General features: G+C 36.2%; 1 long non-coding RNA gene across 1 annotated transcript in view; it reads left to right on the forward strand.

Moving 5' to 3' along the window:
• The window catches only part of LOC141481165 (uncharacterized), a 179316-nt gene extending 157389 nt beyond the window's left edge, over window positions 1–21927 (forward strand). The window contains exon 4 of the long non-coding RNA XR_012464780.1: window positions 21884–21927. This is a non-coding gene — a long non-coding RNA (uncharacterized lncRNA). The remainder of the gene's footprint in view (window positions 1–21883) is intronic.
• The last annotated feature ends 293 nt before the right edge of the window (window positions 21928–22220 follow it).

A 22220-nucleotide genomic window follows, 5' to 3' on the forward strand; every position in this document is an offset into this window, starting at 1 on the left:
ATCGCTTTCCTCGCAGTTTTATATGTGGCAATTTGCCCGTCATTATTCCCTTTCATCCCTCACCACACTCTCCGCCCATTCATTCGCTACCCGGATCCATTCCTTTTCCTTCTCATTGGTTCCCCTAAGCTGCATTTCCCCATTTTCTCGCTCCAGTCGTTCCTTCCATTTGCGTCATCCGACTTTCTCTCCCTCTATACACCTCTCTAGCACTGCCGTTTCAGGCTCCCCCAGCCACAGGGGCATGACACCTCAGGTCTCAGGTTGAGCCTGGCAAGGTAACCCGTGAAGTTACCATGCCCCGTGAACAATTGGACAGCCTTCCTCGACAGATTGAGTGATTCAAATCCGACTGTTCAACAGTACCTGTATAACAGTCGCCCATTCGTTCCTTCTTCCCACTCCCTCTGCCATTCTTCCTTTATGCCCTTTTTATCCTTTTTCTCTCCTCATTCTTACTGTCCATTCTTCTTACGTTCCAGGTGACGTTTTCAAGGTTGAGGCTTCGAGTTGCCTCTTCATGGGCTTTCTGGTTGCCATGGTTACTACTCTGGTGGCCCCTGCGCCATACTATTTGGGTCCGTGCGCCCCCTTTCTTTCCTTGCCTCAATCATTCTCTCAAACATCAAAGAGACTGACGGGAGTGAATTTACTTCTTTTCACTTATCTACGGTGACATAGATAATATCTTAGTCAGTTTTACTGGTACAGCAAGTTCGTTGAATATATCAATTCCATACACCCGTCAATAAAATTTACCACTGAGGAGGTAAATAATTCAATAAATTACTTTGAAACAACCATTACGAAAAATAACAATAGACATGAATTTGCAAATTTTCACAAACCATCTTACACGGACATTATCATACATAATTTCTCCACATCTGATTTTTGAGGATTTCAGGTTCTACACTCTCATATGCCTATGAGAGTGTAGAAATAAGTAAACACAATAATATTAAGAATAACGATGACGGACCTATACCAAAGAGCATACTATATAGCTTGTTGAAATAAAATAAAATAATGTTGTTGGGTTTACTGATTACTACATAAGGACACATTGCAAAAATAAATAGGCAATATTTATAAAGCTGAAAATTGTTTTATATAAACATATATTGTAAAATAATAGATAAGGCAAAATTGTAAAATTAATTTAGGTTGGTATACCTGTATGGTTGGTACGCCTGGATGGTTTACCTGTATGGGTTACCTTTATAGCATGCATAGGATTAGCTCGCACTAGTTCTTAGTTTTAATCTTCCTCTTTGAAGATGATCACTTGGTGATCGAAACACGTGTCGAGGTGTTAAAAATAACGATTTGGTGTTGGGAAAAAACTCCAGTAATATTCATTGAATATGTAGAATATAGTAAGTGAAGAAGCCATTGTACGGCGAATACGTTTTTATAGAAAATTTGAACGCAGACATGTACAGAAATTTCATTATGAATCAGTTGTCTAAAGTTTTGGATAATCTGACTCTAAGTGTTAGACAAAATTTGTGGTATCAGCTTGACGGTGCACCGATCCACAAACGGTAGATTTGAAACAGTGTCTCAGTCGAATGTTTAGGAACAATTTGATAGGACGCGATTGGAAAGATTATTGGTCACCAAAATCACCGGACTTATCGCCGATGGACTTTTTTCTATGAGGTTATCTAAAACAAAAAGTGTATAAGCACAGACCATTTGCAAATAAAGAACATTTAGAGAATACCATTCAGGAGTGTTGTGCTAAAATAATGGACTCAAATGTTTCCAAATAAATATAAACTATGAAGGATATCTGATCACCAATACGATTAGATTTCAGAAAACAAAATGGCAAATTCAAAAAGACCCTTGTTCGGTCTTTCAGCCTTTTTTCTTTGTTTCTGAAAATCGTAGGAAGTAAGTTCTATAAGAAAATATTTTCCGCTGATTCCATCTTGTCAGTATCTCTCCAAATTGTGTACAGTGTGAATGAAAAGTTAAAACTGATTTTTATATTATATTTTATATGAAAATTCAATACGCGTTCAAGGAGTTATTGGAGTTATGACAATAATCCAAGTTGAAATTTTTCAAACTATTTTTGAAAATAAAATAAATACAACAATAAAAATTAATTGGCGCTCCGGGGCGACTTCATTGATTCCAGTGGCGCATTTGCTTTTTCAGCTGCAGGAAACCCCGGAAAAACCTGCAGCACACATCATCTGAAGATCTTGATCCAACAATGTCCTCTCTCTCATAAAACAAAATGTAGGGTGTCTCCAGAGGCTCCAATGCAATGCAGAGGCTTCAATGCATCGCCACATTTTTGAGAGAGATTGATTAACATACTTAGTCAATCTTACTTTCATATTGAATGAAGTTTGTTACAATTCTCAAAGGCATGAACAACACGTCAGGTGATTTTTCTTGATGATGAATATGTTTTTCTTCATACGATGTACCTACCTATATAGTATGGAAATTCTCTCCGATGTTAGAGAACGATTATACCTAAATCATGAAGTATTATTGTTTTGCATCAAATCACTTCATACCTTGAAAAAAATCATGGGTTCTCATGACCATTTCCTATTCAAAGCCAGTTTCCAAGCCGAAACACACAGTTTTCAATTGGATTATTTCAAACAACTTAGAATTACAAGGACTCTAACTTCAGAAATCGAATTATTTTGTAATTACAACTTTGCAGAGATTTAAGTTTCTCGAATTTCTGCTCATCATATCATAACAGACTACTAATAATATTCTGAATCCAATCTACATTAATTTCAACTTTTTGGAGGTGAATTTCCCTCTAAAACAAATGAATCAATTTGCGTAAAATATAGAAAGTTTTCACACTCTATTTTGAAGTGCTTTCAAGGCATTTTGTTATCTTGAATGGAATTTATTTCTTATTCGCCCAACTGTTTTTACCGAAGCGAATCGATGCAATGCGTCGTGGTAATTTAGGAGTGATTTTCTGCTGAATAATAAGTTTCATCAAGACGAATTTGTCCGCTATACCGATGATGATTTTTTATTTATGATAAGGCTCGATGAGATGAAAGTGTAAATGCAAAAGATGATGTGGTGCTTGGTGTGGGTTTTCCTTCAGCTGAAGAAGCAAATGCGCCACTGGAATCGATGAAGTCGCCCCGAGCGCCAATTCATTTTTATTGTTGTTTTTATTTTTATCGTTGTTGTCTTCAATATAGTTGATGCAAAAGTAATCATTTAGGCAGTTAATGATCATAGAGGAATTCACTCGTACATTATAAATATTTTTTGAATTGGGATATTGATCAGAACCACTCAAAATACTATCATTCAATAAAATGGGTCAGAGTGATAATGAAAAATTTGATTTCCATCTTATTCACGTTATCTCAATTATATAAGCTATTACCCGAATTGGTTTTTGTTTGTTTCTATTTTGTTGTATATAAAATCTGTACGATATAATATGTTTGCATTCTGAATGAGGAAAGTATACTTTATTGTCGAGATTTATTTTTAGAAATACAGCTTTTTGGTTTTTCTACTTCACCTTCTTCACACAAGAATAGGAGAACCTTCTCCAGAGAAAAAAGCCCTACCGAAAAAAGTACTTCCACATAAACATCAAATTACCCGAAAGAAAGAGTGCTTTGAAATCAACCACTATCATATCAACATTAAGTTATATTAAAATCACTTTGTCATATTCAGTTCAAACCCCAAACACTCGTTATGAGTTTGAAACGATATCATTCATTGGAACGTTACACATTATACAATGTGGACATTTTGTATCTAAAAGTGCCTTTAGTATATAATGAGATCTCTACAAATCCCAAATTTCGTGTACAGTCATGAATAATTAATCAAATTAAAACAACAAATACATTGAAATCCTTCAACTGTAAAAAGGGCTACTTACAATAAAACCGAAATAAATATTCCAGTGGCGCCGATAGAATATTATAGGAGAGACTACAGAAAACATGACAAATAAAGATGTGTACAGCCTCTTAGAAAGAGTAAATAATATTCTCTCAGAAAAAGTAGATAACGGGAACCGTGAACTGAAATCATTCATAAAAATAATAAATGTAAGAATTGAAATACTCAATGAAAGAATTAAAGTTCTGGAGAAAAACATCAATTGAGAACTAAACAGGAAAGTATTGAAAGGAAATTGAGAAGCTTCAATTTGGTTTTCTACGGTATAAAAGAGAACGCCGGTGGAAACGAAGACCTTGTAAACGTAATTGAAGAAACAATTGAAGATATTCTTGAAATAAAAATGCAAACTTTTGATACAACTAACGCTTATAGACTGGGGAAATCGCGAAGTAAATCCATCCCAATTTTGGTGACGTTTCATTCACAACTGAAAAGAAAAGACATTATAAGCAACTGCTCGAAACTTCAAAATACCGGAGCATTCATAAGTGAAGATCTTATACCCAAAGATTAAGAGAACAGAAAAATTATTGTTCATCACTTGATATTAGCAAAAACTGAAAAGGAAACTGCAAAATTGGAAGGAAACAAACTCATTGTAAATCGTCTGCTGAAGATCTCACTACTCAAGAGAAACCTGATCTATTTTCTTCACCACCTCCAAGAAAGTCGTATAGTGTAAAGTAAGAGATTTGAACCAGTTCTAAGCCTCCCCCACCACAATGACGTCATTGATGACCAAATAATGAGAAGTGGTGTAATTAAAGTGATCTTGAACGATATGTCTGATGCATAATTAGTTTTGACGTTCAACGATAAATCTGGTGCATAGCATAGAAATATTCCTTTGCCTGAGAAATTGGGAGTGTGTGTGTGACGTCATAACAATTGTTTGATCTTGAAATACGCGAAGCGCATACACGTGTACTAAGAAGGTTCAAACTATCTTGTACAGAGTACACATGTCTGAACACAAAAAACCTTCAACTATTAAACAATTTGTGAGCTCATCTAGTCAGTTAGTGGCAGTGGAGGGAAAGGGAAAAATGACATTGAATTCTGCATACAGAATGTGTATGTGTACACACAAACACACACACACACACACACACACACACACACACACACACACACACACACACACACACACACACACACACACAACATTCACCAACTAACATGAGCACTCAATACACCTCACACCTGCACTCCACGAAGTTCCAGCCACTAATGAATGCCCCCACTACTTTCTGTAAGCTCATCGATTTAGAATGATGGAGTTGTTCTGCCGAGTGGCCTACTAGCGATGTGTGCGCAATTTTTTGTACATATTGTGATGGGAGAGTATTATAGCTATAGGAGTTCTGGCTCATTCCTTATGGGAAAACACGTGCAAATTTAGAGCAGGTCCATTCTGGACCTTATTGGACCCCAAGACAACTTCACACGGAAGGAGCAAAGGTCAGCGCCTTGTCTCTGTCAGAAGTCCATTATGTGCAAATTGAGCCTCAGCCTCCAAAGCCCACTTCAGACCATCTCCACTTCTCCACTTTTACCGTCATTTAGTCGACCAATCAGCTACCGTGCAAACAGTGGGAAATTCAAATCAAATCATCAAAAAAATAACCGTTTTTCGTGTTTCAATATGACAGTCATTTATCATTAATGCGTTTTGCTAACCAAGTAAGCATCATCAGGAGATGACTGAAGTCCACGCTTTGTCGTATGAAGGATCGTTTTGCGAATTTTCAGACTCCTGAAAGGAAACCTTGTGGAACACTCAACCTAACTTCTGTTACAGAGTGGTGTCAGAATGGAAGAATCAAAAATCACTCGATTGATTGTGATAAATGGAATTGAATTGGACAATGAGGATCGAATAATAATAGTGATAAAACATTAAAACTTATAAAGTGACATAGTCAGCGTGGGAGGTGGTGGCGTGTGTGATGATCTGTGGAAATGAATGAGTCATTACAAAAAAATGATAGCGCAACTGTCAGAAGTTGTATATTCACTCACCAATAATGATCGGATCGTCACGTACAGCACGTCAAATGAAAGGATAAGTTATGCAGAATTCATCGACAAACAGAAAACAAAGATAGAGCAACATGTCAGAATGGGACTAAGCCAAATATTCGTTAATGATAGTTGAATCCCAACATGCAGCACATCAAACAGTAGGGAAACGAATACAGAGTGTACCGACAGAGAAAAAACAAAGATGGAGTAATAAATATAATATCCAGCGGCTAATGTGAAATAGCATAGAAAGAATTGCAAATTCAAAAAAGTAATTGAACAAACTTGGAATTAAAAGATGTTGGGTAATGAACAATTATGAGTGTATTACAATTGTGAGAGCTTGATTCAAAACACAGAATTCATTGACAAAGAAAATGAAAAAATCATTATACAGGGTGTCCCTGGACTTCCTCTTTTCCTCTCGGGAATGTATATATGGGGTCAAAATATCACCAGTACTTCATATAACTTTTTTTCCCAAAATCCTTCGTTACCAAGTAACGGGCCCTCGAAGTTACAAAATGAAAAATGTTTTTCTTTGATAACTTTTCAAGTGAATATTCAAAATCATCCAAATTTTGGTAATTGACTAAACAAATGAATTCCTTCGATGAGCTTTCATGCTGGAGTCAGTTGTTTTGCTACAAAGTCAGGAACGGACTACCCCCGATGGTCCACACCCCAAAACTTTAAAATGACAGATATTTTTCAATATTTTTCAACAAATTAAGGTTACTTGGACAATTTTATGAATAAAAGTACTCGTGTGGAAAGTCGATCGGAGCAATGAGTCTTGATAAAAATGTAGTTTCACTCGACGACATCAAACCCGCTCGTCCACCATTATTTGAAATGAATAATTATCAAAGCAGAAATAATAATGATAACGTTAATTCAACAACATTTATCCTGAGATGTCTACCATTATTCGAAAATATTAGTTTTTAAGGAAAATGGAAATGATAGGTAAAATGTTCATAACGAATTTTTATAATGCAAACACGTTTAACTAACGAAACTCAAGAGCCTCAAGAGCAAACAGAAATGAACAATCCGCTACAGAAACTGCTCGATATGATCACCTTCTCTCTCTATACATTTTCTTAGTCTGCGAAGACACCCTCTCTGTACTTGAAATAGCATTCCAGGGTCGTTTCGTATGGCTTCACAATGTAATGTTATTCTATTCAACAATGCATCTCTTGTGTGAATAGGTGCAGCGTAAACAAGGCTTTTTAGATGCCCTTACAGAAAGAAATCCAATGGATTTAAATCCGGAGACCGCGATGGCCATGAATATGGCTCACCTCTACCAATCCATCTATTGTGAAAATATGGTTCAGATGGTCACGCACAATCAAACTAAAATGAGGAGGAGAGCCATCATGCATAAACCACATATCTCTTCGGGTTTGCAATGGAACATGTTCCAAAAGTCCATTCAAATCGTTCTGAATGAACTCCAAATAACGTTCTCTATTCAATCGGTCCTGTAGAACGAATGGTCCTATAAGATGGTTTCCTATGATACCAGCCCAAACATTCACGTTGAATTTCCGTTGGTGTTTGGTTTGCAATATCCCATGGGGATTTTCTTCGGCCCATATATGGAGACTATGAGAGTTGATAACTCCATCTCTACTGAAACCTGCTTCATCAGTGAATAAAACTCGATTAATAAAAGTCATATCCTCTCTTTGCCTATCCATCAACCAATTGGCATATTCCAGTCGTGCTGGAAAATCTTGAGGTGTCATGGCATGTACCTTCTGGATGTGAAATGGGTGGAGCAGTTGTTCCCTAATTATTCTATGAATAGTGAACTTGGATGTATGGAACTGTTCTGATAAATTTCTGATGCTCATTGAAAAATCATCAGCGACGGCTTCCAAAATATTTTCCTCCAATACAACGGTACGTACAGTCCTAGGAGCGTCCTCACCACCTCGTTTTGGCAAAACTGTACCTACAATAATATCGAAATAAAACAACGTGCTCAAATTAATTATCAATTATTACATACCTGTCTTCCTCAAGCTGCGATCGACACGCTCGAATGTTTCTCTTGACGGTACCGTTCGATTGGGAAAATGCTCGGAATACAGACGACGAGCTTCTGCAGCATTACAAAATGCTCGTCATAAAATACATGCATATCTGCATATTCATTGAATGTAAACTGTTCGGCCATATCAAAAAAATTCAAAATATCCTATAGAATATTGACAATACAATGATAGTCATATGACAACGCACCACTCAACAAAACAAAATCGCATTCCAGTTTCTCATTTTTTATCAAAACTTTCTAAAAGGTTTTTTTGTCAACATCTGTGAAAGAAATGGAACATAATTATTCCCTGGATATTTTTCACCTGATCATGTGCAGCCGTTTTTGTAGTTCATTCGTTTGCTTTTTATTAGTATAGTAAATATTTTTCCGATGTGCGTTTTTTCAGCTAAATTTAGATTCGTGTTAAAGAATTTCTTCCATAAAATTATAATTATCAGTGAAACTCCTCAACAGTTTAGCTGTGAAGAAGAATTTGAAACATTCGAATGTTGAGTTTCATGAGATTCAGATAACTGATCAACACGAAACGTGATTATTCTACACGTATTATGTACATACAAAATATGGAATGAATTCGATATTTCATAGTAGAGTAGCTTGTTAGTTTAAAAACACTACGAATCTACAGAACTTGATATTTCTTTTGAAAAAATATCTGCTATCACAATTGTGACTTAAACTTCCATATAGGTACTGTACTTTTTGTTTACGACTTCATTTTAGCATACTTTGTATTATTCCTGTTATAAATGTTGTTGAATTAACGTTATCATTATTATTTCTGCTTTGATAATTATTCATTTCAAATAATGGTGACGACGTGTCGTCGAGAGAACTTTTTTTATCAAGACTCACTACGAAATCTACTTAAAATTGATATTTCTTTTACAAAATGTACTCAATCATTTCACAATGTAATCAAACGTATTTGTTACTTACTTTTCATCAATAATAATATCTGTACTTTTTATATGTAATTAGAAAATTCAATGTGACATGTATATTCATAAGTTTGTGATTTTTGAAGTCAGTAATAAGAACTTTGTTGTAGAATTATGTTCATGAAACTATTATTTCATGTTATCATGAATTCATTCATATATCAAGTAATGAGTGAGAGTTGTGGTTTGATGTATAATTCATTGAGAAGTTAACGTTTTTATTGATTGTTGTTGAGAATTTCACATGAACTTGATTGGAATTGATTTTCAGTATATCAAATATTGTGACTAGTCATTATTATAAATGTTGTGATTGTATTTTGAATATTATTGATATTATTCTAGTATTATTGTGGGTTTTTGTGTTGGGGTATTTATTATTGTTTGTCTGTTTGTTTGTTTGTGTTACAGTTCATCATGACTTGACTCATTGTTTGATAATTTTGACTCGTTGCTCCGATCGACTTTCCACACGAGTACTTTTATTCATAAAATTGTCCAAGTAACCTTATTTTGTTGAAAAATATTGAAAAATATCTGTCATTCAAAGTTTTGGGTGTGGACCATCGAGGGTTCCGTCCTGACTTTGTAGCAAAACAACTGACTCCTGCATGAAAGCTCATCGACGGAATTCATTTGTTTAGTCATACCAAAATTGGATGATTTGAATATTCACTTGAAAAGTTATCAAAGAAAAACATTTTTCATATTGTAACTTCGAGGCCCGTAACTTGGTTACGAAGACTTTTAGGAAAAAAAGTTATATGAAGTACTGGTGATATTTTGACCCCATCTATACATTCCCGAGAGGAAAAGAGGAAGTCCAGGGACACCCTGTATACTGAAACATATGATATGTTTGGATTCCTCAGGGTGGGAAGGTTTCGAATCTATCAAAAGACGACCACTTCCGGTCATCCGATTTCGATTATTTCGACATCAATGGATTTGTTTACATGTCATGGAACATAATTATTCGTTTTTCGAAGTCGAAAGGGACTTATACCTATTTTCATTATACTAGCCGCAACATACCGAAGTGGGTACTCAATTATAATGATTTCATTTGTAGATCATGAAAAGTATAATATACAGAGTCTGATGTGAAAAAGCATAGGAAGAATTACACATTTCAAAAAAATCATGGAACATACTTGAAATTAAAAGTTGTTGGGTTATGAACAACTACTAGTGTATTTTTGGATTCCTTAGGGTGAGAAGGTATCGAATACGTCAAAAACAGGTAGTGACCTGTTTTCACTTACGGTCGTCCGATTACGATGATTTTGACATCAATGGATTCGTTGAGATGTCAAAAAAACATAGTAAGTCATTTCACGAAGTCAAAAGAACCCCATGACCTATTTTCACTATTCTAGTCGTGACAGGTCGATGTGGGTTCTCATTTCAAATGATTTCATTTGCTGATTAAGGAAAATATAATATCTAGCGTCTAATGTGGAATAACAAAGAAAGAAATGCAAATAAAAAGAAAAAACATTGAAAAAACTTGAAATTCAATGTTGTTAGCTTACCAACAATTATGAGTAGAATTCAATAGCAGCAGTTTGAATCATAATCAAACCAAAAGGAGGCTTTAAGTTTGGAGTTTCACTATCACACTGTCACCACAAAACTGACTAGGTTGGCGTGAAGTTGTAAGTAGTTGATGGTGGGGTGAAGACCAAAAGTAAATAATAAACTATTTCGAGCCTGAAGTGAATGAGCGAAATGTCCGATGAAATATACGACTGCGATCGATCTGTCATTAATTATCTGACACATTTAAAAATACACGATGACATTACAATTGTCATTCATTCGTTTCCCAAAATCATTCATATCTAGTACAGGAGTATCCCTTATGACATTACAATTGTCATTTATTTGATTCCTAAAATTATTGATATCTAGTACAGGAGCTTTATATACAAGAGATGATCCCATGGATAAAAATCTAGAGGATTTTGGTCACTTCAACTGCAGCCAAAAACACGCATTTTCAAGCACCTTTTTTTTTCAAATATCCATATGATTTACAATGTAACGGGTCATGAAAAATTGTGTAGAAATAAGCGCATCTCCATCTCATTACATATCAGTTTGAAGTATCAGTCGAACAATTGAAATTGAATTAATCAAAAAACCTTTTCTGTGAAGCATAGGAAGTTTTCACTCAGGATATTGGTGAAAATGAGAAATCTGTCTATTTTGGTTGAATCATAATGATTTGTAATGGCACCACCACGTAAAGAAGCATCATGTTAGTTATGAGTGAGGGGTTAGTTGAACCAGAAAGGGAGATGGGTTTGGAAGTTTCTAACGTGTGAAGGAATCATTCATAAATTCAAAAAATATACTACAACATATTTATTGATATCTACTCATTTCATTAATATATTCGTAATTACATTCTACAAGTATCGACACATTGTGCTGCTATTGAAGTTTTTTAAATCGATATACCTACCTTAAATTTATTGATAATATGAAGTAGTTAGTTGAACATTCATTAATAATATATAAATCTTTCCCCAGCTGAACTGCAGTCGAATACATATATACTGATAATTATGGTCTAATCGTTTATATCCAGAGCATTTGATGTTTGAGGGAAAGAATAGTGACCCCAAGGAAGCGTATTGTGTGAATCTGGAATTATATAACGTTTATCATCTTCAGGACTGAGAGCGATCTTGTATTGGGCGATGGAATGTACTTGATGTTTATCGGATCGAATCAAATTTTGAGTGACTCTCATATTCTTTCAATTATCTAAGCTATTCACATAATCATCGAACGTAATTTATCCTTCACCACAGAAGATTTGACACCCTTTGCCTTCTTGGTAACCCCCAGACATGAGATGATTTGATTAATTTCATCCTCATCATAGCCATCATTTACCGACTGCTGCCGCTTCTTATTGATACCATCTTCCAATACCCTAGTTGTATACAATTTCGATCTAAGGCCTACGTAGTCAGTCATCGGAACTGCATTATTCCCATCTTTCATCATCGCGAGAACCTTTTTATTCACCGAAGGAACGTCAAACTGATTGTTGGAAGGATAATCCGAAGTATCAAAAAATTTGTGACAATCTTGACGTATGATTTCATGAGGATTCTGATTGCATATTCCATAAATCAGGCTATCATCTGTATCGGTGTAGAGAATTACACAATTATCTCCGAATCGATGGCGCATATAGCCATAATGAAAATTGTATATGGTAGTCTTTGCCAAGTCTAAGATAGTCTGTCCTACTTGTATCGATTTATTCAGATAAACTTGCAGTTTCCTCAGTTCGACTGCCGCCAAATAATCGTTGAAGATCATACAATTTTTGAACTCTGGCTCAGAAATATAGGCTTCGGCTCCGTAGCAACCAGCCCATTTGGTGAGAAGTTTGATGTTGACTCTTCTCCTGATGTCTTCCATGGTTTTGTCGAATATTGCATTGTTCATTAGCTTGAAGAGGTTTTTTTCAATCTCATTCGTAGCCCTTTTTCGCAACTCAGTATTCAAATCAATATATGACTTCAACCATGATGATTGGTTGAATTGAAGTACTCGATGAATTTCTGTTATGACAAGACCATTAGCAATGGCCTGTTTGAGGGCGCGATAATGAATCACATATTTTGCTTTGTGATGGAGAGTAGCCATCAATTTGGTGAGCTCTGTAATCAATTTAGGGAGCTCTTTCGTTGTTGGATTTATATGTTCAGGGCAGTATGGTATGTGTCAGGATTCGAAGGGTTATGATTGTTCAAATATTTAACTTGGCTAAGGCCACCTCGAATCCCTCGTTCAACAAATAGAAACATTTCAGGATCGGTGAGTAGTTCTAATTCAAGTTTGGTGTATTTGAGCATCACATTCCACGTAAGGCCTGGTAGCGTAAATTAGTAGGCAGGGTCCAGATTATGAGTCCTGAGGCAGCTTGCACGAAATTGTTCGAATACGTCAGCGAGGAGGAGAATATCTGTTTTCATATATAAATCCACATATTGTCCCAAAGTCTGACAACTGAAACTCTTCCACACATCCTGGGCTCGTTGATATAGTTTGCTGGGGCAGAGCTCATCTTCTAATTTGTTGTAGAAGGCATCAATAGGGGGCAAGCAAGCTTCATCAAATCTATCGAAAGAATCAATATGAGCATGAGGCATGATCCCCTTCTCAGTAAGTAATTCAACCAAGCCTTCAGGTAACTCAGAGAAATGAAACTCAACATTGGGAAATTCTGTCAAATATGATGACAACACATCCAGAGATGAATTCATGAAGTGGAAAGAATCGATGAATCGAAAGTGATGTACTTTTCTTTCGTGATGGGGAGCAGGTCAATCGTACCCCTTATTCTAGATGCAATATCTGTGATGATGAAATGTGCATTTCATCATCATTTCATCGTGGCGGGGCCACGATAATTATCACATGGCATGAGATGGCTATGGTCGCGTACTTTCATGTCTTCGTGAGTGAAGGGCTTTTCGCAGATGTGGCAGTGTGTAGCTTTTCGAAACTCAACTTCTTGCTCTGCAGTCATATCGATGTCGAATGGACACCAAAACACTGTAGTCATATCTTCAGCTAGTTGACCCATCTTTTCAGCGAACCATTGCATACAATTCTCTCCGCGATAAGCCCTATGAAAAGATAGAGTGTCATCGTATCAGCACTTCAAGTAGTAACCCACAGCTGCCGGAATATGATGTTGAAGTTTCCTAGGGTCGTCAGTAGGCTTTAGAATGGATTCCAAGTGGGCGTATGCGACGAATAGAGCCTTTTCTTAATATTAATGATTTTTGAACATATGAAAGGAAAGTGTCATCGTATGAGCACTTTAAGTAGTAACCCACAGCTGCCGGAATATGATTTTAAGTTTCTTAGGATCATCAGTAGGCTTTAGAATGGATTCCAAGTCGGCGTATACGACGAATAGAGCCTTTTCTTAATATTAATGATTTTTGAACTCGAGAATGTTTTTACCCTCCTCAGGCATCTTTATAGCTGTTTCATTGATTCTCTGGCAATCCTTAGTATGTTTCTGTAATTATTCTTGGGATCGAGAGTACTTTTGACCATGTGCTTCACTCAACTGTTTCGATAAACGTCTTGATAAGTTCTTTATCCATACGTAGTGATAGCGGACTGGAGTTTCACATTCATCATAATTGTCTTGAATTAGCAGTTAAATCACATGTCTAGCTTTCTAGGTAGGGTAATGAACGTTTCACATTTCTTTTGAATGATATAAACATTGATAGTAATATCATTCAGTTTTTCAAATCTTGAAATCTGCTTGAAAGTCATCGGCCATTGTATACCCTCCAATTTCAGAACGCTGGAATAATGAGGATATGATCAAGTACGATCATCATTATTTTGCGCAGGATGAAGTGCTGAGGTTACACCCCACGCAAAGCAGGCTTCATCGTTGTTCTTAATATTAACACATGCTTTTTTCCGTGAAATTTGGGGTAGACCCCCGCTGCGGTGTGAACTTATTTATATTCACACTCAAGTTCAAGATCTTCTTCAGCGCTCAGCCGCTGCCCCTCTCTTGAAACTATTCAATTTCTATGTAATTTTTTCATCGAACCAATCATTGAGGGCGGTGTTTCTATATATGGAAAAGTTCACAATAGTGAAGTACTTGTACTCCTTCAGTAATCTGTCTCCCTTCATTCACTATCTCAAATTCTCCGCAGAAGGTGGTATTTACCTTGATAGATTCATCCTTCTTCAGAGCGTTCTTAATTCTCCGCTTGAAGATAGCCTTGCAGTCATCCATAAAAGCTGAGGGGTCCTTATGTTTGAGATTGGAAATAACACCAGATCTAATTCTAGTGTTGGAAGCCGACTGGGAATCATCCCAATGAACCCACTTTCTAGCACCCTCTCATCGTGATGCCCGTCCCGCCCCCTTCTTTCGTATCACTTTGAAACGACTCCTTAGACTTTTGATATTACGGTAACAGCTTCCAAATGCTGCTTCTCATCCAATGATGATGCGGTCTTTACCGCTTTCCTTATTTTTCGTGAACCTTTATCACATTCTCTGATCCATCTAGAGCAGTTTCTGCATTGAACTTTGTGGTTATCAATCCCAAAAGAGAGGAGATATACTGCACCAAGTCAGCAAAGAGCGCCATTTTTCTGTGATAAGATGTTTCCACTTCAAATATCTGTAACAGAATGACTAAACTCAGCTGCGCGAGCGCTTTTATCAACTAACGTTGAGTGTGATTCATTCGATAGATTTGATGGAGCTTGCTTGCCACCTATTGATGCCTTCTACAACAGCAGACATATCAACGAGCCCAGTATGTGTGGAAGAGAGTCAGTTGTCAGACTTAGGGACAATATGTGGATTTATATATAAAAACAGATATTCTCCTCCTCGCTGACGTATTCGAACAATTTCGTGCAAGCTGCCTTAGGACTCATGATCTGGACCGTGCCCACTACTTTACGCTACCAGGCTTTCGTGGGATGCGATGCTCAAATACATCAAAGTTGAATTAGAACTACTCACCGATCCTGACATGTTTCTATTTGTCGAACGAGGGATTCGAAGAAGAGCTCATGCGAACAATAAATATTTGAACAATTATAACCCTTCAAATCCTGACACATACCTCATGTTTTCGACGTGAATAACCAGTATGGGTGGGAGATGTCATAGTATTTACCATATGATGGGTTTAAGTGATGCGATACCAATATTGACGTCTCATCAATACCCGACGAGAGCAACGTGGGTTATATGTTTGAATTTGATCTGGAATATCTCAGAAAGCTACATGATTCACATAAAGACTTACCATACTGCCCTGAACATATAAATCCAAAAACGAAAAAGCACCCGAAATTAATGAAAGAGCTCACCAAATTGATGGCTACCCTTCATCACAAAGCAAAATATGTGATTTATTATCGCGCCCTCAAAAAGGCCATTGCTAATGGTCTTGTCATAACGAAAATTCATCGAGTACTTCAATTCATTCAATCGCCATGGTTGAGGTCATATATTGATTTGAATACTGAGTTGCGAAAAAGGGCTACGAATGAGTTTGAAAAAAACCCCTTCAAGCAAATGAACAATGCAGTATTCGGGAAAACCATGGAAGACATTAGAAGAAGAGTCAACATCAAACTCCTCACCAATGGGCTGGTCGCTAAGCCAGAGTTCGAAAATTGTAAGATCTTCAACGATAATTTGGTGGCAGTAGAACTGAGGAAAGTGCAAGTTTATCTGACTAAACCGATACGGGTAGTACAGACTATCTTAGACTTGGCAAAGACTACCATATACAATTTTCATTATGGCTATATGCGCCATCGATTCGGAGATAATTATGTAATTCTCTACACCGATACAGATAGCCTGATTTACGAAATATGCAATCAGAATCCTCATGAAATCATACGTCAAGATTGTCACAAATTTTTGATACTTCGGATTATCCTTCCAACAATCAGTTTGACGTTCCTTGGTGAATAATATTCGTTTCCCTACCGTTTGATGTGCTGCACGTTGGGATTCAACTATTATTAACGAAGATTTGGCTTAGTCCCATTCTGACATGTTGCGCTATCTTTGTTTTCTCTTTGTCGATGAATTCTGCATTTCTTATCCTTTCATTTGACGTGCTGTACGTGACGATCCGATCATTTTATGAATATACAACTTCTGACAGTTGCGCTATCATTTTTTGTAATGACTCATTCATTTCCACAGATCATCACACACGCCACCACCTCCCACGCTGACCACGTCACTTCAAAAGTTTTAATGTTTTATCACTATTATTATTCGACACTCAATGTCCAATTCAATTTCATTTAACACTTTCAATCGAATGATTTTTGATTCCTCCATTCCGACACCACTCTGTAACAGAAGTTGGGTCGAGTGTTCCACAAGATTTCCTTCCAGGAGTCTGAAAATTCGCAAAACGATCCTTCATACGACAAAGCGTGGCCTTTAGTCATCCCCTGATGATGCTTACTTGGTTAGCAAAACGCATTAAGTGATTAATGACTGTAATATTGAAACACGAAAAACGGTTACGACAATAACGATGAAACGATAACGAATGAACGCACGCAAACGATCGAAAACGCACGAAAAACGGTCGAAAACGCACGCAAACGATCGAGAATGCACGGAAAACGGTCGAAAACGCACGCAAAATTATCGCACGCAAAACTGTCGCGCGTAAAACGGTCGAAACGCTTGTAAAACGGTCGCTTTCCCCATTTTCGAATGTTAACTCTACAATTCATAACTCCTCGACAACTTTGGTGTCATCTCCTCTTTCTCCTGATGATGCTAACTTGGTCAACAAAGATACGAGACTTCCGACATGTTGAAATGCTAGACTTCTGTTAAACCGGCATGTTTTTTTCTTGAATAATGTATTTTGGAACGCCCTGTATACACATACACATATCATACACATATCATGTTTGAAACCGACGTGTTTTTTCCTTGAATGATGTGTTTTGACACACCCTGTACACTTCGACGACATGTTTGTTCTCAATGATGTATTTTGAGACACCTCGATCACATTGAGGGATTGCAAGTTGAAAACGAGTAGATGAACAAGGCGGATTCTGGCCCACTTGGGAGTGGGGGGAACCGTCATCGAAATCGACGCAGGATGGAAAGAGTATCGTAGCGATTTAAGCGTGGACCCCCTTGCCCTCGGCCCCCCTTAGTACTCCACATCACCGCTCAGGCCTTCTTGGTACCCCACCTAACCCCTCGGCCCCCTTATTATAGTTATGAGATTCGAACTGGATCGTCCGCGCCGTAGACATTGTCCTTAGCCTCTACACCATCGTAAGATATTGGAGTTAACTGCGAATGTTGGGTATTTATAGCGTTAGTTTTGTCGGGACTCATTCATTATACTTGACAGCATTTTTATTTTTATTTCCATAGAATGTAATCGTCATTATCATATTGAAGATAGGAAAATATACTTAGATTTGGGAAATAATTAATATTTCATGTAAAGATGTGTATGTGTGTGTAAGAGCGAGAGGCGCGTGTGACGTAATCGATGCAAAGAGAGATGGAGATGATATCGAGATTTACCGGTTGCTAGTGCAAGCAGGTGTTGCCAGTTGTACAATAAATCATTGTTTATGGGGCAATGTAGCGTTGCCGGTTTTGAAATTAATCGTGAACTACTCCACGAAAATTGGAAGCGCGAAAATGATATATTTTATAAAAATGAATCAGATTTAAGTAAAAATATGACAACTTAACCTGCGATCCGTCATTGTATACGGTGTGTCTCAAAATACATCATTGAAAACAAACATGACGTCGAAGTGTACAGGGTGCGTCAAAATATATTTAAGAAAAAACATGTCCGTTTAACAGAAGTCTAGCATTCCAACATGTCGGAAGTCTTGTATCTTTGTTAACCAAGTTAGCATCATCAGGAGAAAGAGGAGATTCAGAAGTGTCGAGAGGTTAAGCGTTGTGGACTCAACGTGAGGGCAATGGGAGAGCGAAGTATTCGACAATGACATTTCAACATACGTTGTTTTGCATAGTTCCGAAGGAAAACGATGTTCCGTACGTCGTTGGTAAACAAAAATTAGTATTAAATGGCATTCAGAGAATACAGATGTAAACTAAAGGAATTTGAGAGGAATGTGAACGTACCGAATATGGGTGAAATTCCAAGGAAATATGCATGAAGGCTAGTGTAAACAATGGAAATTGATTCGTTCCACATCAGTCAATGAGGGTCAGTTAGCAGTATTTGCGCAGGCGCAATTCCAAAGAATACACCATTCAAATGTGAATTGAAAAAGATATTTCAAGATCTTCGTCATTTAAAAAAAAATAATTGTTGAATTTGTTCCAGGATACGCAACAAGGCTAGAGAAAAAAATTTTATAAGAGTTGTACAACAATTATGAAATTTAATAAAAAAATGAATATTTTTATTGAGTAAATGTTGTTTCATTTCAAGTTGGTAAAAATATATATAGGTATGCAGAATTATCGCTATCACTTATCGGTAAAGCCAGATACGTGGCTCAAAGTGACGAAACAAAGGCTCTTTGTTTGATTGCATAATATGTCATCACCTATTTTCCTATTCATACCCAAGGTGACATTGATCACTGCCAATGCTGAATCATCACCCAGAGATAAGCAGTTTTCAAAGCGACGGAACAAAGGCTCTTTGTTTGGTTTCATAATTTGTCATCACTTATTTTCCTATAAATACCTCCTGCGAGGCGAGATGATGAGTTAGTTGTATCAGTGATACTAGTGATTTTATCTGAAAGTAAGTGTTTTTCATGTTCACTTCATGAGTTTTCATTGCAAGATTTTTTATACGTTTTTGACTTTTTCGCAAGAGAATTAATTCAAATTTAATTTAATTCAAAGGTCGTGAAAGTTGTTGAATTATTATTAATTTTCCAAAATTTTTCTCAGATTTATACACTTGAGTGTTTTTCTAAACATAGTTTTTGAGGATTGATGTTTTTTTCAATTATTTTGTAATACAAAACGGTTCAGAGGTATTTACGTATTCCTCAAGCCAACCCTGGACTACTATTTTTATCCTACATACATCAGAAGATAAGAAATAACAATTACTGATATTTCTCAATCTTCAATAATGAATAAAAGATAAGAACTGGTAATTGCTGACATCCATTTTTCTCGAATACTATCTCTCACAGTAATTATTGTACCGCACAATTTGTTTTGATGTTTTATTAGATGGCAGCCTCAGAACCGGAAAACTGGATTATGAATTTTACTCGGGAATCCTCCAAGCTGAATAAGAGTTTTTCTCGTATTTCATCTAGTTGTCTTTGACAATGCCATATCTTGTCTATATACACATTTATTATGTAGTAAACAGCTCATTTGTAGCTCATTTTGTGAGCAGCTTTCTAGTTGAATAAAACGCATAGTAAGTTACGAATAACTTTCATTCATGTTGTCGTTTATTGAGAGAGTGTTCGTATAATTTGAAACATCAATGGTTTTTTTATTTTTGGTTTCTCTTAGGTGGATTTCCTGAAATTCAAATTCAGTCGTGAAGAGGGAACCAATTAATAACAACAACAATTTGTTACCACACCGAGTGACGGAGGAGTATCACCCCCAATTAGAAGAATTTTTCACAAGGAAAATACGCTGTCGTGTTGTTTCATTTGAAATTGTACGAAAATAAGGTTAGTACTGCTTTCCCATTTTTTCTTTCTTTAATTTATGTATAGAGTTTGTGGTTGTATACTATATTTTTTGTTCGACTCAAAAAGTTTTTCATTCATAGATATGATCCGCATGAAGAAGTGTTTTCAATATTTTTTATGTGTTTAGTACTTGCAGAATATGTGTTTTAAATTCGTTGTTTTGAATGACAGTTGATTTTTTTAATTATAACTGTAGCTCGCTCATTTTTCACAATCACTCCATGAAACACATTACCCCCACTCTTGAATTTTATTTTTCTCTGGTGTATATTTGCATTGAAAATCAAATTTATTTCAGAACACTACATCAACCCGTGCAGTATCAGTTCAGTCATCTCAACAACTACATCCAAATCCAACTTAGCAACCTTTCCAGGACGAGTTTCAAATTACAGCAGCTTCCAGAACCATCTCAACAGTGTCCACAGAACGAAATTCAATTCTCTGCAGCTTCCAAAACCGACTCATAACACCTAGAATTTCATTTGTGAAAAAAATATCGGTGAGTCATGTCAATAAATAAAATCCAAATGGTCGATTTTCCAAAAATCAAGTCGGTAATTGATAATTACCTTTCAGTCATTAGAAATAATTATTCAGAGTATATTGCCAAACAAGCTATACAATTTATCAATAAACATATAAGGAAATGCGTTTTAGCTATGAAAAAAATTAAATTTTCGGTTGGAGAAAAAAAGAAAATAATTAAAAAAATTGGGGAATTGAAACGCTTTGAAGTGATTTTCAAAATGATGAATAATAAACATACAGGCATGGGTTTGAAGCGACGAAGCTCCAGGGTAAAGTGGCAAACTGTTAACAATGTTTTCAATCGTAGAGTAACAACGGGGGTAATCATGAATTTAACTCATAAAGATCCTAAAAAGTTTCTAGGCGATGCTTTTTCATAATTCAAACGTGAGATTTCTGAAATTTTAAAACAAATGTCATGTCTCAAAGTTAATTTTACATTTTCAGGAGATTTTATTAAAAAGTCGAATGATGGGGAAATTGTTGATCGCAAATATTTCAGTACACCAAATAAAGTTATCGATTCAGTTACGGACTTGACTGCTTGGTACAATGAAAACGCTGTGGATGTTATATTGAATAAATTAGGCGAATTTGAAGAACAATTGTCGGGGTGGGCTTTGAGTAAAATTATTTTGTTGGAAGTAGCAATTAATAAATATGTGATTGGTAACGGTTCTTCTTTCTTTTCATTGTCACAAGAAATCGCAAGGAAGAAGGCATGCATTAATGTACAAAACAATGACGAAATGTGCTTCTTTTGGAGTATTATTAGCGCCTTGTATCCTGTAGCGAAACATCCACAAAGAGTGTCAAAATATCCACACTATTCTATATATATGGACTATATGGACTTACATCAAATTTCCAAATTTGAAAAACTTATGATATTTCTGTAAATGTGTACACTTTGGAATTGAATCAAATAAAGGAAAAATCATTTTTTGTAGTAGTACCTGCCAGACTCAGGAAAACAAAACGAGACAGACATGTTAATTTTTCATTGATTCAAGACGAATATTTCCCAAAATTGAACGATTATGAGGCTCCACCCATTAATGACGATGACGAGACTGAAATTGAATTCCATTATTGTTGGATCGATTGTTAGGTAGACAACTGAACAAAAAGAAAGACAAAAAATTCTTTTGTGATGCCTCAATTATTTTTCAATACAGCAAAAATTAAATGATCATACTGTTTTGTGCGAAAAAGTGAATGATTGTATAATTTCCTTCCCTACATACGATTATGTGGAATTTCGAAATTATGTTTATGAACAAAAATGCCCGTTTATAATTTTTGCTGATTAACAAAACTAACAAAACTACAAAACACCAAAAACATATACCTTCCAGTGCAGGCTACTACTTCAAGTGTTCCTATGACGACAATCTCTCTCATTTCAAAAGCTATCGAGGTGAAGACTTTATTAAATGGTTTGCCGA

Source organism: Leptinotarsa decemlineata, unplaced genomic scaffold, assembly GCF_025532065.1.
Source record: "Leptinotarsa decemlineata unplaced genomic scaffold, Ldec_3_MD MMD2_tig00000090_RagTag_RagTag, whole genome shotgun sequence".
Classification (NCBI taxonomy): domain Eukaryota; kingdom Metazoa; phylum Arthropoda; class Insecta; order Coleoptera; family Chrysomelidae; genus Leptinotarsa; species Leptinotarsa decemlineata.